The sequence below is a fragment of the Protopterus annectens genome, chromosome 16.part0 (genome assembly GCF_019279795.1).
Source record: "Protopterus annectens isolate FY-2018-M chromosome 16.part0, PAN1.0, whole genome shotgun sequence".
Classification (NCBI taxonomy): Eukaryota; Metazoa; Chordata; order Ceratodontiformes; family Protopteridae; genus Protopterus; species Protopterus annectens.
In genome coordinates, this window is record NC_056750.1 from 393,809,506 (window position 1) to 393,823,221 (window position 13,716).

The 13,716-nt window shown below is 46.7% G+C and overlaps 1 protein-coding gene across 1 annotated transcript in view; it reads left to right on the forward strand.

The window, feature by feature from the left end:
* The window catches only part of NR6A1 (nuclear receptor subfamily 6 group A member 1), a 1,113,214-nt gene that overhangs the window by 997,425 nt on the left and 102,073 nt on the right, over positions 1-13,716 (forward strand). The gene's annotated exons all lie outside the window — the stretch shown is intronic.

A 13,716-nucleotide genomic window follows, 5' to 3' on the forward strand; every position in this document is an offset into this window, starting at 1 on the left:
TTCCATGACGTCATGTCGTCAGGGGTATAAAACATGCAGCTGATGCATTGCATCAGTCTTTCTTGCAGTGCAGTGCCTGAAGCAGAATCAGTTCGCAAGTGCCGGTTGGCCGTCTCCTGAATTTTTCATTTTCGAGTCTCAGACCCAAAGTCTTCAAAAAAGATAAGTACCCCGTTGACTATCCTTTTTTCTTGCTCTAACTGATGTCAGAAAAAGTTAACCTTTCTCTTGCCTGTAGAAAGCAAATACGTCATAGAGTTTTCATTCTTACTGCGTCACCTGTTTAGGCCCAGACCATGATGTCCCTCGCTGCCGGTTTTGTACCTTGTTCAATTCCCGGACTATTCGTCGTCAGGCTATTTTTGTAGCCAGATACTTTCGTTCTTGATCTCCATACTCCAAAATGGCTTTGTTAAGCCATCCGACTACTGATCTTCCGAAAAAACATAAGGATAAAGACAGAGACAGACTGCATAGGTCCAAAACTGCCGATGTCGCTTCCGTTAAGCTAGTCGCCAGTCTGCCGGTACTCAGTGAGGTGCTTTTGCAGCCCCCTGATACCCGCTACTTCAGATTCACAGGCCTCTACTGAGACCCATTCAGAGTCCGGTATGCCGCGAGATGCTTCTTTCACTATGGAACCTGCAGATGTCTCTACCTTGGATGGGTCTGGAGCCACTGTGCAGGCACTGGCTTCTGAGGGTGTATTCAAGGCTACAGACTTTCTTATTAAACCGATGGCATCATTTCCAACTAGAAATACCGAATTCCTCAGGCCTAAAACTTGCACTACACCTAGAAAATCGATGACCAAACCGCAGACTCAGGCCCATATGCCTCAAAAACAAATACTTAGAATGGCTGAAGACCTTATTACCTTAATTAGGGGAAGCCAGCCTTCCCCCTCTAAGAGACTTAGAACCGATTTTCTTTCTGATTCTTCTCATCAGGAATCTGATATCTCTGCTCCTTCTGATTACCAGAATTTGCCCTTATCTACTTATGAGGATTCTGATACAGAGGATTCCATTCCCTCTGCTTCCTCTCCAGAAGATTTTTCTTTTGTTGAAACCTTGCATACCCTTCGGGAGCACTTCCGCTGGGAAAGCCAGGACTATTCTGAGTCCAAAAAGAGACTTAGGAAATTTTTACTCCTGCCTCAACACAGGCCTCTAGCTATCCCTCCTGTTCTGGGTATTGAAGATGATGTTTTCTTGGAATTTAGCCTTACCCCAGACACTTTACCTCCAGCTCCCAGAGAAACTGACAGGTACTACAGAGTACCTGACTCTCACAAGTTCCTCTTCAAGAATCCTACTGCGGATCCAGAGACCATTTCCCAAGGACCAAAAGCCATTAAAGCTACTGCTGCCAAAAATCCTACCCCTTCTGATAGAGATTTTAGAGCTTTAGACAGATTGGGTGAGAAGGTATACACTTCTGCTACTTTAGCCATTAGGCTTTAAATTGCCAGTTTCATATGTTGGAAGTATCAGCAGCATATTATGGGACTACTTAAACAGAAAATGATGTTGTTTCCTGACTGTGCTGAACACAAAGACTTGCAAGATTTTATGCATTCTGCAGAACAAGTTGGTAAACATACTTTGCAATGTGGTTTTGATGCTTTAGAAGCATCTTGCAGGGCTCCTGTCACTGGTTCAGTACTTAGAAGGCATGCTTGGCTTAAGGAACAATACTTGCCAGATCATGTTAAAGCTAAATTACTGGATGCACCCTTAAACCAAGACTGCCTTTTTGGCAACAAAGCAGAAGTAGTCCTCAAAAGGATGGAGGAAAAAATTAAATCTATGCAAACTGTTAAAGATTTCCTACAAGTACAGCCTCCCAGATTCAGTAGGCATTGGCCTTCTAAGAATTGGTCCTTTCCAGTCCCTTCCAGGCCTTCTCAGTCCAAACCCAGGAACAGCAGACCACCAAGACTTCAGTCTCAGGCTATGCACAGATATAAGCAGTGGGGGGCTCCCACTTCCAAAGCAGGGAGTAGTAAGCCACCCCTCTACGGACAAATGGCACAGTCACTTAACCATAACCCTTCCAAGCCCTACTCATCTACTTGCTCCCTTAGGAGGAAAGCTCATCCTGCATGCAAAAAACTGGGAACTCATTACCCAGGACAAATGGGTCTTGAACATAGTTTCTCGAGGATACAGACTCCACTTCCACACACTACCAACCCCAAATGGTTGGCCAGACCTCCCTCCAAATCAGTGGGTGGAGGCCCAACAACAGGTTCTGTCTCTTCTCAGTATCCGGGCTATTCAACCTGTCCCAGCAGAATAAAGGGGACAAGGTTTTTATTCAAGACTTTTTCTGGTACCCAGAAAAGAAAACTGGCGTCCTATCCTGGACCTCTCTATTCTCAACACCTTTCTGGTGGTTCCAAAATTCAAAATTCTAACTATTCAACAGCTTCTTCCTATGCTAGCCAAGGATGCCTGGCTGGCAACTCTAGACTTAAAGGAAGCTTACCTGCACATCCCAATAAGAGAATCCTGCAGACAATACCTTCGTTTCAGGGTGGGCTCCATGCACTTTCAGTTCTCTACACTTCCCTTTGGCTTATCTACTGCACCCAGGGTGTTCACAGTGGTTCAAAAATTCTAACTATTCAACAGCTTCTTCCTATGCTAGCCAAGGATGCCTGGCTGGCAACCCTAGACTTAAAGGAAGCTTACCTGCACATCCCAATAAGAGAATCCTGCAGACAATACCTTCGTTTCATGGTGGGCTCCATGCACTTTCAGTTCTCTACACTTCCCTTTGGCTTATCTACTGCACCCAGGGTGTTCACAGTGTCTACCTCCAGCCATTGCATTTTGCAGGTAGAGAAATATTCAAATTTACCCGTACTTGGACGATTGTCAGATTCAGGCAGAAAGCCAGGACTTGCTATTACAACACCTGGAATTTATAAAGAAAACTTCTAACCTCACTGGGGTACACCATCAATGAAAAGAAATCTCACCTAGTACCCTGCCAACAGATTGTATTCCTGGGGGCAAGCTTGAACACAACTCTCCAGATAGAATTCCTCACTCCAGCGAAACAAGTTTATTTGACAGCCTACTTCAAACAATTGGCCATAAAAACCCAGCTATTGGCAAGGAAAATACTGCAAGCTCTGGGGCTCATGGCCCCTTGCATTCTGCTAATTCCGTATGCAAGACTGCATATGAGGAAACTCCAATTGTATCTAAAAAGTCTATGGTGTCAACATTCTCAAGACCTGGAAACAATGATTCCTATCATTCCTTGTCTAAGGACAGAGTTCCATTGGTGGGCAGTGGCCTGCTACCACAACAAGGGACTCCCTTTCACTCTACCCCCTGCCACCCAAACCCTAACAACTGACGCATCAGACTATGCATGGGCGGCTCACATGGCAGGGCAGTGCATTCAGGGCAAATGGAACCCGAGACAGATGCACCTGCATGTCAATCAAAAAGAAATGTTAGCTGTACAGAATGCTGTGACAGCCTTTAAAGACCTTATTCTTCCATGACAACTATTGGTAAAGACAGACAACACCACAGTTATGTGGTACATAAACAAGCAGGGGGGAACCCACTCCTACCCTCTCTGCAGACTAGCCATGACTCTGTGGAACACAGCCTTGAGCTACCAAGTACACCTACAAGCTCAATTCCTGCCAGGCAAACTAAATTCACTGGCAGGTGACTTAAGCAGAAATCGTATGGACCCACATGAATGGAAACTAGAGCCCAAAATATTCAACCTCTTGAGGAACAAATGGGGGACTCCAGAGGTAGACCTGTTTGCCTCCTCTCAGAACAACCAATTGAACAAGTTCTGCACCAGAACTCCCCACAGTCAAGCTTGGAAAGTGGATGCCCTGTCCTTTACCTGGGAAAACCTCTCAGTTTTTGTCTTCCCCCCTCTGCCTCTCGTCTTGAAGGTTCTACTAAAGATCAAACAGGACAAGCCAAGGACAATACTGACTGCATCAGACTGGCCACGCCAGCACTGGTACCCCCTCTTGCACAGTATGACACTGCTACATCCATGGCACCTGCCCCAGAACCCTTCCCTGCTGTCCCAGCAGGCGGGCCAGATTCTGCACCCCCAGCTTCAAACACTGAACCTTGCAGCCTGGCTAATTCCATGACCCCTCCTCTAGCATCCCTCAATAAGCAGGTGCTGGATGTCATTCTGGAGGCCAGGAGGCCTAGTACCAGAAAATCCTATGCTGAAAAGTGGAAGAGATACTGTTCCTGGAGCCAGGCTCAGGGGATGGGCACAACAGTGCCCAGCTTACCTCATATTCTAGAGTACTTAACAGAAATGCTCCACAAGGGCCTATCCTTCTCGTCAATTAAGATTCATGCCTCTGCCATTTCAGCACATTATAATACTGAGCCACCCCTCTTCTCTCATCCCTTGCTAAAACAATTCCTTAGAGGGGCCAAAAATTTAAGACCCCCCCCCAGGAGAGCTCCCACTCCAGCCAGGGACCTTAACTTTGTATTGGAAAAGCTCACTCTTCCCCCTTTGAGCCAGCTGCAACAGCAGAGTTGAAATTCCTTTCTTGGAAAACAGCCTTACTTCTAGCCATCACTTCAGCAAGAAGAGTGTCTGAATTACAGGCCCTCATTGCAATGGAACCCTTCATTATCTTCCATGCGGACAAGGTTTCCCTCGGGACTAATCCTTCCTTTATGCCCAAGGTGGTGTCTAGTGTGGCGCTAAATCAGTCCATTCATTTGCCTACTTTTTTCCCTAATACACTAAACAAAGGGGAATGGATACTGCACTCTCTGGATGTGCACAGACAACTTAGATTCTATTCGGACAGGACTAAATCTGACGGAAACTCTGAGCAGCTGCTAGTTGGCTTTGCTGCAGGGGCAGAGGGTAAGGCCATTTCAAAGCAAACCATTTCCAAATGGATAGCCCATTGCATTCATTTCTACTACAAGCACCATGGAAAACCTACCCCACAGAGGATAGGATCACATTCCACCAAGGCTTCTTCTACCTCTATGGCATTTCTCAGAGGAGTCCCTACCAGGGACATCCTGGAAGCTGCTACCTGGTGCTCTGTGCATACCTTCACCAAGCATTACCACCTGCCTATCTTTTCTAAATCCAGTGCTGGATTTGCCACAGCAGCTGGCCCTTATGCTCTTTAACTACCTCCTCCCTTCCTTAGCTTTGGGAATCAACCCAAATGTGATGACTGCAACAGTGAAACAGGATAAACATAGTACAGTTGTGTATACTTACCATAAATGTAGATGTTAGAGTGTATTCACTGTTGCAGTCCTGATTACCCTCCCTCTAGTCCCCTGACTTCTCTTGGCTCTAGCTTTCCTTCTGGTTTGGTATATATTTCTTCATGTGTATTTGCTTTTTGATGGGGGTGTACCATACCATATAATTGCTTCCTATTGTGGGGGCACCTGACATTTAGGGCAAGAAAAACTGATGTAATGGCATCGGCTGCATGTTTTATACCCCTGACGACCTGACTTCATGGAAGAAGTGACAGCATCCGATGCAGAAATCCGAAGACTCTGGTATTCAGGCCAGCTGAGGGCTACCTGCAGGCAGATAACCCAAATGTGATGACTGCAACAGTGAATACACTTGAACATCTACATTTATGGTAAGTGTACACAACTGTACTTTTTGATGCCCTAGAAGCATCTCGCAGGGCAGCAGTCACTGGTTCTATACTGAGAAGGCATGCTTGGCTTAAGGAACAGACCTTGCCAGACCATGTCAAATCAAAGTTATTAGACGCTCCATGCACAAGGGCAGTTTGTTTGGCACCAAAGCAGAAGAGGTTCTTAAAAATATGGAAGAAAAAGCTAAATCTATGCAGACAGTTAAAGACTTCTTGCAAGTACAGCCTCCTAGATTCAGTAGGCATTGCCTCTCGAAATATTGGTCCTTTCCAGCCCACTCTAGGCCATCTCAAATCAGACCCATTGGTAACAGACCACCCAGACTACAGTCACAGGGTATGCAGAGATTTAAGCAATGGAGTTCCTTCCCTTCCAAAGCAGGGAGTGCTAAGCCACCCCCTTACAGAAAAAATTCCCAATGACTTCTCAACTCCCCACCTCTGCCTAACTACTTGTGCCCCTGGGAGGCAAAATTGGATTTCCATCACCAAAGACCAATGGGTCTTCAACATTGTATCCCAGGGGTACAAATTTTACTTCCACTCACTGCCAACCGCAAAAGGGTTCCCAGACCTTCCTCCAAACCAGTGGGCAGAGGCACAAAATCAAGTTCAATCTCTGCTCTCTATAAAGGCAATTCAGCCTGTTCCTTTGGAACAGACAGGCCAAGGATTCTATTCCAGACTCTTCCTGGTACCCAAAAAAGATGGCACTTGGTGCCCAATCCTAGATCTGTCAATTCTCAACACCTTCCTGGTGGTACCAAAATTCAAAATGCTCACCCTGCAGCAGCTTCTACCTATGCTAGCCAAGGATGCCTGGTTAGTCACCCTAGACTTAAAAGAAGCCCATTTGCATATCCCTATAAGGGACTCGTGCAGGAAATATCTATGCTTCAGGGCAGGATATATGCATTATCAGATGTTCATCGTGTTTCACTGTTGCAGTCATTACTCTTGGGTTATCCTGCTGGCAGGCTACCCGCAGTCGGCCTGAATTCCAAAGTCCTGGTCTGGCGTCGGTTGCTGTCGCATCTTCCCTGACGTCAGTGTGCCAGGGGTATAAAAGATGTAGCTGACGCCATTTTCTTCAGTCTTTTTTGCCACGCGGTGCCCGAAGCAAAAGCAGTTCACAAGTGCCGGTCGGCCGACTCCTGAGATTTTCAAAATCGAATTTCAGATCCGAAGTCTTCATTAAAGCTATGTACCCCGTTGGGGAAACTTTTTTCTTGCTCCAGACCGATGTCGGAAAAAGTTAACAATTGTATTTCTTGTGGGAAGCAAATACCTCATAAGGATTTTCATTCTTACTGTATTCCTTGCCTAGGCCCTGATCACAAAGTTGCTAACTGTCGGTTTTGTGCTAGATTTAACCAATGCACTATTAAGCGTCGGTACGATTTTGCCTTTCATTATTTTGGCTGAAGGTTTAATTATATAATGCCGTCGGAACAGCCGACGACCGGAGTTTATAAAAAGTGCAAGGAAAAGGAAAAGGACAGGCATCCGAGGTCCAAAACCGACGACGAGGCCCTCACTAGGCCAGTCGCCGGTTCTCAGTGAGGTGCTTTCGCAGCCCCTGACGCCCGCTACCTCAGAGCCACAGGCTGCTTCCGACTCCCATGTGGAGCCGACTAGGCCTCTGGATACTCAAGGTATTGGTCTCTCGGAAACTATTCCCTCAGATGGGTCCGGAGCTGCTGAGCAGGCATCGGCTTCTGAGGGTGTTTTCAGACCTACACAATTATATGTGAAGCCAACCTCAGCTTCAAAGACTAAAACAGCTCTAAAGACAAAGAAACAAGTACAGCATTCTCCTGGACAGACTTCCATGCCTAAAAATCAGATGCTTAAAATGGCCGAAGACCTAATTACTTTGATCAGGGGTTCCCATCCCCTTCCTGATAAGAGGCCTAGGCAAGAGACAGAATATGACTCTTCTGATCAGGTTTCAATTTCCTCTGATTCCCCTTCTGAACAGGGATACTCTTTTCCTCCCTATAAGGATTCCGATGCTGAAGAATCTATTCCTTCAGCCTCTCCTCCTGAGGATTATTCTTTTGGGGAAACCCTGCATACCATGGGGGAGCATTTTCACCGGGAGAGCCAAGATTACTCAGAATCTAAGAAAAGGCTCAAACTTTCTTTTACTACCTCATAACAGATCTCTTGCTATTCCACCTATTCTAGACATTGTAGATGTATTTTCAGAGTCTGGCCTGTCTCCTGACTCTTTACCCCCTGCACCTGCTAAGCCAGACAGATAGTACAGAGTTCCCGACTCATAAATTTCTATATAAAAGCCCTGCTGCTGACCCAAAAACTATATCTCAGGGTCCCAAAGAGGTCAAGGCTTCCACTGCAAAAAAACCTGTCCCCTCTGATAGGGATTCTAGAGCACTGGACAGATTGGGGAAAAAGTTTACACTTCTGCTACCTTGGCTGTAAGGGCTTTAAATTGTCAGTTTCATATGCTTAAATATCAGCAATACTTAATGTCACTGCTTAAACAGAAAATGTTGACAAATTCTGAATGTTCTGATAACAAGGAAATGCAGGATTTATTTCATGCAACTGAACAAGTGGGAAAGCATACTTTGCAATGTGGTTTTGATTCACTGGAGGCCTCTTGCAGGGCCGCTGTTACGGGTTCTGTCATTAGAAGGCATGCTTGGTTAAAGGAACAGAATCTGCCTGATCATGTTAAAGCAAAATTATTGGATGCTCCATTACAGCATGATACTTTGTTTGGTGTTAAGGCAGAAGAGGTGTTGAAGAAAATGGAGGATAAAGCGAATTCCATGCAGACAGTTAAGGATTTCCTACAGGTACAGCCACCCAGATTTAGCAGGAGCTGGCCTACAAAGAAGTGGTCCTTTCCAGTGTCAGACAGGCCACAAAGAGGCCGATACAGATGCCCCAGAGGCAGATCTCAGCCCCAAGGCTCATACAGGCCTAAACAATGGGGTACTTCTACCTCCAAAAGCGGAGAAGACAAATCACAACCATACAGGAAACAGTCCCAATGACTTTCCTCTTCCAGAACCAAGCACTTATCTTTTGGCAGCCCCCTTAGGGGGAAAACTAGCACTTTTTTCACCAAATTGGCACATGATTACCCAGGACAAATGGGTGTTGAACATAGTGTCTCAGGGCTACAGGTTCCACTTTCACACCCTGCCAAGGGCAAAAGGTATGCCAGACCTGCCACACAATCAATGAGCAGAGGCACAAAAGCAAGTTTCATCCCTCATGGACATGAGGGCCATTCAACAAGTACCACAACAAGAGCAAGGACAAGGATTTTACTCTAGACTTTTCTTGGTGCCCAGAAAGGACAAAGCCTGGAGATCAATACTGGACCTGTCTATACTAAACAAATTTCTGGATGTTCCAAAATTCAAAATGTTGACTCTGCAGCAGCTACTGCTCATGCTGGGCAAGAAGGCTTGGCTCATAACTTTGGACCTAAAAGAGGCATACCTGCATGTCCCAGTCAGACAATCTTGCAGAAGATACCTCAGATTAATAGCTGGCTCAATGCACTACCAATTCTCTGCACTGCCCTTTGGCTTATCTACTGCACCCAGGGTCTTCACAAAATGCCTGGCACCAGTAATTGCATTTTGCAGACAAAGAGGAATTCAGATATATCCTTACTTGGACAACTGCCTTATTCAAGCAGAGAACACAGACATTCTACTAAAGCATCTGGCATTTGTAAAAAGATTACTAATTTGCCTAGGGTACACTGTAAACGAAAATAAATCAAAACTAGTACCCACTCAAGAGATAATATTCCTGGGTGCAAGCTTAAATACAACTTCCCAGATGGCTTATCTCACGCCAGACAAACAAAGGCAACTGACTTCTTACTTCAAAATCCTGGCAACAAAGACCCAGTTATCTGCAAGGAAAATCCTGCAGGCTTTGGGCTTCATGGCATCCTGCATTCTGCTAATTCCATATGGCAGACTGCATATGAGGAAACTACAATGGTATCTAAAAAGTGTTTGGACTCAACATTGCCACAGCCTGGAAACATTAATTACCCTCATTCTCTGTCTGCAACAGGAGTTTCGATGGTGGGCACAGGCCTGTCACCACAACAAGGGACAGCTATTCACTTTACCCACAGCCAGGCAGACACTAACAACAGATGCATCAGATTATGCCTGGGGGGCCCACATGGCAGGAAAATGTATTCAGGGCACATGGCCCGCAAGCCAGATGCATCTTCATATCAATCAAAAAGAGATGCCAGCTGTTCAGAATGCCCTGACAGCTTTCAAGGATCTACTTCATCCAGGACAACTACTGATAAAGACGGACAATACTACAGTCATGTGGTACATAAACAAGCAGGGAGGCACACATTCCTACCCCCACTGCAGACAAGCCATGACTTTGTGGGACACAGCATTGACTTATCAAGTTCACCTGCAAGCACAATTCCTGCCAAGAAAAATAAATACTCTGGCAGATGAACTAAGCAGAAACCTCATGGATTCCCACGAGTGGAAACTGGATCCACAAGTCTTCAGCATGATAACAAGGAAATGGGGATGCCCAGACATAGATCTATTTGCCTCCCCTCACAACTGCCAATTACAGAGATTCTGCACAAGGATTTATCATAAGCAAGCATGGAAAGTGGATGCCCTATCCTTCAGTTGGAAAAACCTAACAGCATATGCCTTTCCTCCACTGCCTCTCCTCCCCAAGGTACTCCTAAAGGTCAGACAAGAGAAGCCAAAGATGATACTGATTGCCCCAGACTGGCCATGCCAGCACTGGTACCCAATCCTAAAGAACTTGTCTCAAGGTCCAGCCTGGACATTGCCTCAAACTTCTCACTTACTGACCCAACAAAACAATCAGATCCTGCGCAGCCAACTCAGGACCTTAAATCTGTAGCCATTCAGAACACTCCCCTTTCAAAAGCTGTTATGGATGTTATCTTGGAGGCCAGGAGGCCCGGTACCAGAAAATCTTATGCAGAACAATGGAAGAGATTCTGTGCTTGGAACCAGGAACAAGGAATTGACACGTTTGTACCAAATATTCCTCAGATTTTACAATATTTAACTGAGATGCTGGACAAAGGCCTATCCTTTTCATCAATTAAGATTCATGCCTTTGCCATTTCAGCCCATTACAGTACGGAACCACCTATCTTTTCTCATCCTTTAATAAGGCAGTACCTCAAAGGGGCCAAAAACATAAGACCTCCAAGGAGAGCACCAATGCCTGCATGGGACCTCAAGTATGTGTTGGAAAAACTCACACTGTCTCCTTTTGAGCCAGCCTCAACAGCTGATATAAAATTCTTATCCTGGAAAACCGCTCTGCTCCTAGCAATAACCTCTGCAAGACGAGTCTCTGAGTTACAGGCTCTCATGGCTGTGGAACTTTTTATCATTTTCCATCCAGACAGGGTTTCTCTGAGGACGAACCCTACATTTATGCCTAAGGTGGTGTCCAGTGTGGCCCTTAACCAAACCATTCACTTGCCTACCTTTTATCCAAACCCACAGAACAAGGGTGAGAGACTTCTGCAGTCTTTGGACATACACAGACAGCTACGTTTCTACTTGGACAGAACTAAAGCTTTCAGAAAGACTGAGCAACTTTTAGTGGCATATGCTGCAGGATCACAAGGAAAGGCTATCTCAAAGCAGACTATTTCTAAATGGATAGGCCATTGCATTCGTTTCTGCTACTCACAGCATGGCAAATCAGTGCCTAAGGGCATTAGGCCACATTCTACCAGAGCAGCAGCCACTTCAGCAGCCTTCCTCAGAGGAGTACCAACCAAAGACATTTTAGAGGCTGCAGCTTGGAGTTTAGTGCACACTTTTACAAAGCACTACCACTTACCTCTCTACTCTAAATCCAAAGCAGGCTTTGCCACTGCAGTTCTGCAGGGCCTCATAGCCTCTCCTAATCCTATTTAGCCCAGCCACCCATCCTCAGCTTTGGGATTCAACCCAAGAGTAATGACTGCAACAGTGAAACACGATGAACATAGTACAGTTGTGTACCTACCATAAATGTAGTTGTTCGAGTGTATTCACTGCTGCAGTCCAGGTTACCCTCCCACCATCCCCCATGTTAAGTTGTCAATCTCGCCTTCATTCTTGCTGGATGGATGGGTTCGGAGCCGATCCTCGGCTCCGACACGGCACTTGCTTAGCTTGAGAACTCCTTTTACCAGCTCGAGGCAACCCTATATCCCATGATGCAAGGCGGGACTACCTCAGATCTCGTTTGCGCTTGCAAGAGGTCTCCTTTTTGCCAGCTGAGGTAAGTTGGAATTTTCAAAAGCTTAGTCAGGGTTTTATCTCTCCCTTGTTCCTTTTTATAGAGTGTAGTGTTTCTGCAGCCCACCCTATTTCCCCATTTAGTTAAAATCTTCTAGTTTTTATAAAAAGTTTAAAGATTTTTTCAGTTAGGCCTAGGCCCTCTTCTTAATCCCTACCTGTGTGTCTGTGTTTGTTGGGATTAATTGTGTGATTGTTTGGGGGTGTGTGTGAGTATTATTTCTTCTTGGACTATGTCTAAGGAAGGCAAGGTCTCAGGCTTCAAGAAGTGTGACTCGTGCTGTCAGAAAATGTCTCTGACAGGCGGTCACACTTCTTGTTTACTAGGGCCTTTGCACCTGCAGGACTCCTGTGCTTTGTGTCATTCTTTTAGCCAGAGAGTCCTGCAGGAAAGGAGGAATAAATTGATCCTCCGTGGCTTACTAAAGCCAGAAGGTTCACCCACTAAAACTGGGTCTAGTAAACCTTCTAAGCCACCGAAGGTTCAGGCTACAGCTTCTAAGCCTTCTCCGGTGGCTCCGACTCCTTCGAGTCTAGATCGCTCGGCGGGCGATCTTTCTTCTTCTAAAGTAGTAGTGTCGGTTCCTATCGGTTCCGACACCCAATCTACTGTTGCCTTGTCGACTCGGACTGGAGCCGACATATTATCAGTATCGGGCCGAAGCCTGGCTCCATCTGGAACTTAGGGGACATCGGCTCCGATGACTTCGTCCAGGAAGAGATCTCGGTCCCCTTCATTGGAGAGTATCCACTCGGCTCCGGGGTCTCCTCTTTTGTCGAAGCGGAGTCATCGGAGCCGATCTTCGAGATCTTCCAGGCTGTCTGACCACGATTTAGAGAGGGTGGTAAGCAGGCTGTTGAAGTCGCAGGCACTAGCCCAAATGCTCCATAGCCTGTCTCAGCAGACTTCGGCTATTGCTTTACCCCTTGAACTTCCTCCTCTGACTCCCCTCCAGAGTTCGGAGCCGGAGCTTCTCGGGACAGCGACCATGTCGGTGCCGGAACCGATACATCCCTCTTCGGCTCCGTCGTCTTCGGCTCCGATCTCTTCCATGAGACCTTCTTTGGAGGGATCCGGTCGTCGAGTTTCATTTGTCGGCTCCGAGGGGGCTAGTGGCATTGGACCCTTGTCCGACCCCGCTGTCCCTCTCGGGGCTTTGGCTTTGGTAAGCTCGGCACCGACATCGGCCTTGGAGCCTTCCCTCTCAGTGGAGCCGGGAGTTCCTATTTCCTCGGAACGGGAATATTCCGGCCTCCCGGGGAGGGGAGCCTTTGAGGTGATGAGGAGTGTCCTGGCACCTGAGCCAGGTCAACGGTCCATCCCATTAGCTCCTCCCTCTTCGGTGCCTGTAGACGCCTCTTGCCAGCTTCTTGCTCCCAGGCCCAGGGATCCATCGCCCCAGGTGTCCCCATTGGGAATATCTTCCTCTTCCGAGGTTTCTCCTGATCCTGCAGGGGAACCTCCTCGGAAGAGGATGTGTAAGAGGAAACACACAGACTCCCCTGAGTCTACAACATCTGATACCAACTTAGATGAGTCTGAGGGTTTCCCACGGTCCCCCTCTGAGGATGTCTCCTTTTCAGACATCCTTGAGCTCCTCAAACAGAGGGGGAATTGGCCCTCCATTGACCCCTCCGAGGATGAGTCGGTATACCTGGAGGCTTTTGGATCCCGACCCTCCACCTCCTGGGTGTCTCCGCCTTTCGACCCACTTATGCAGG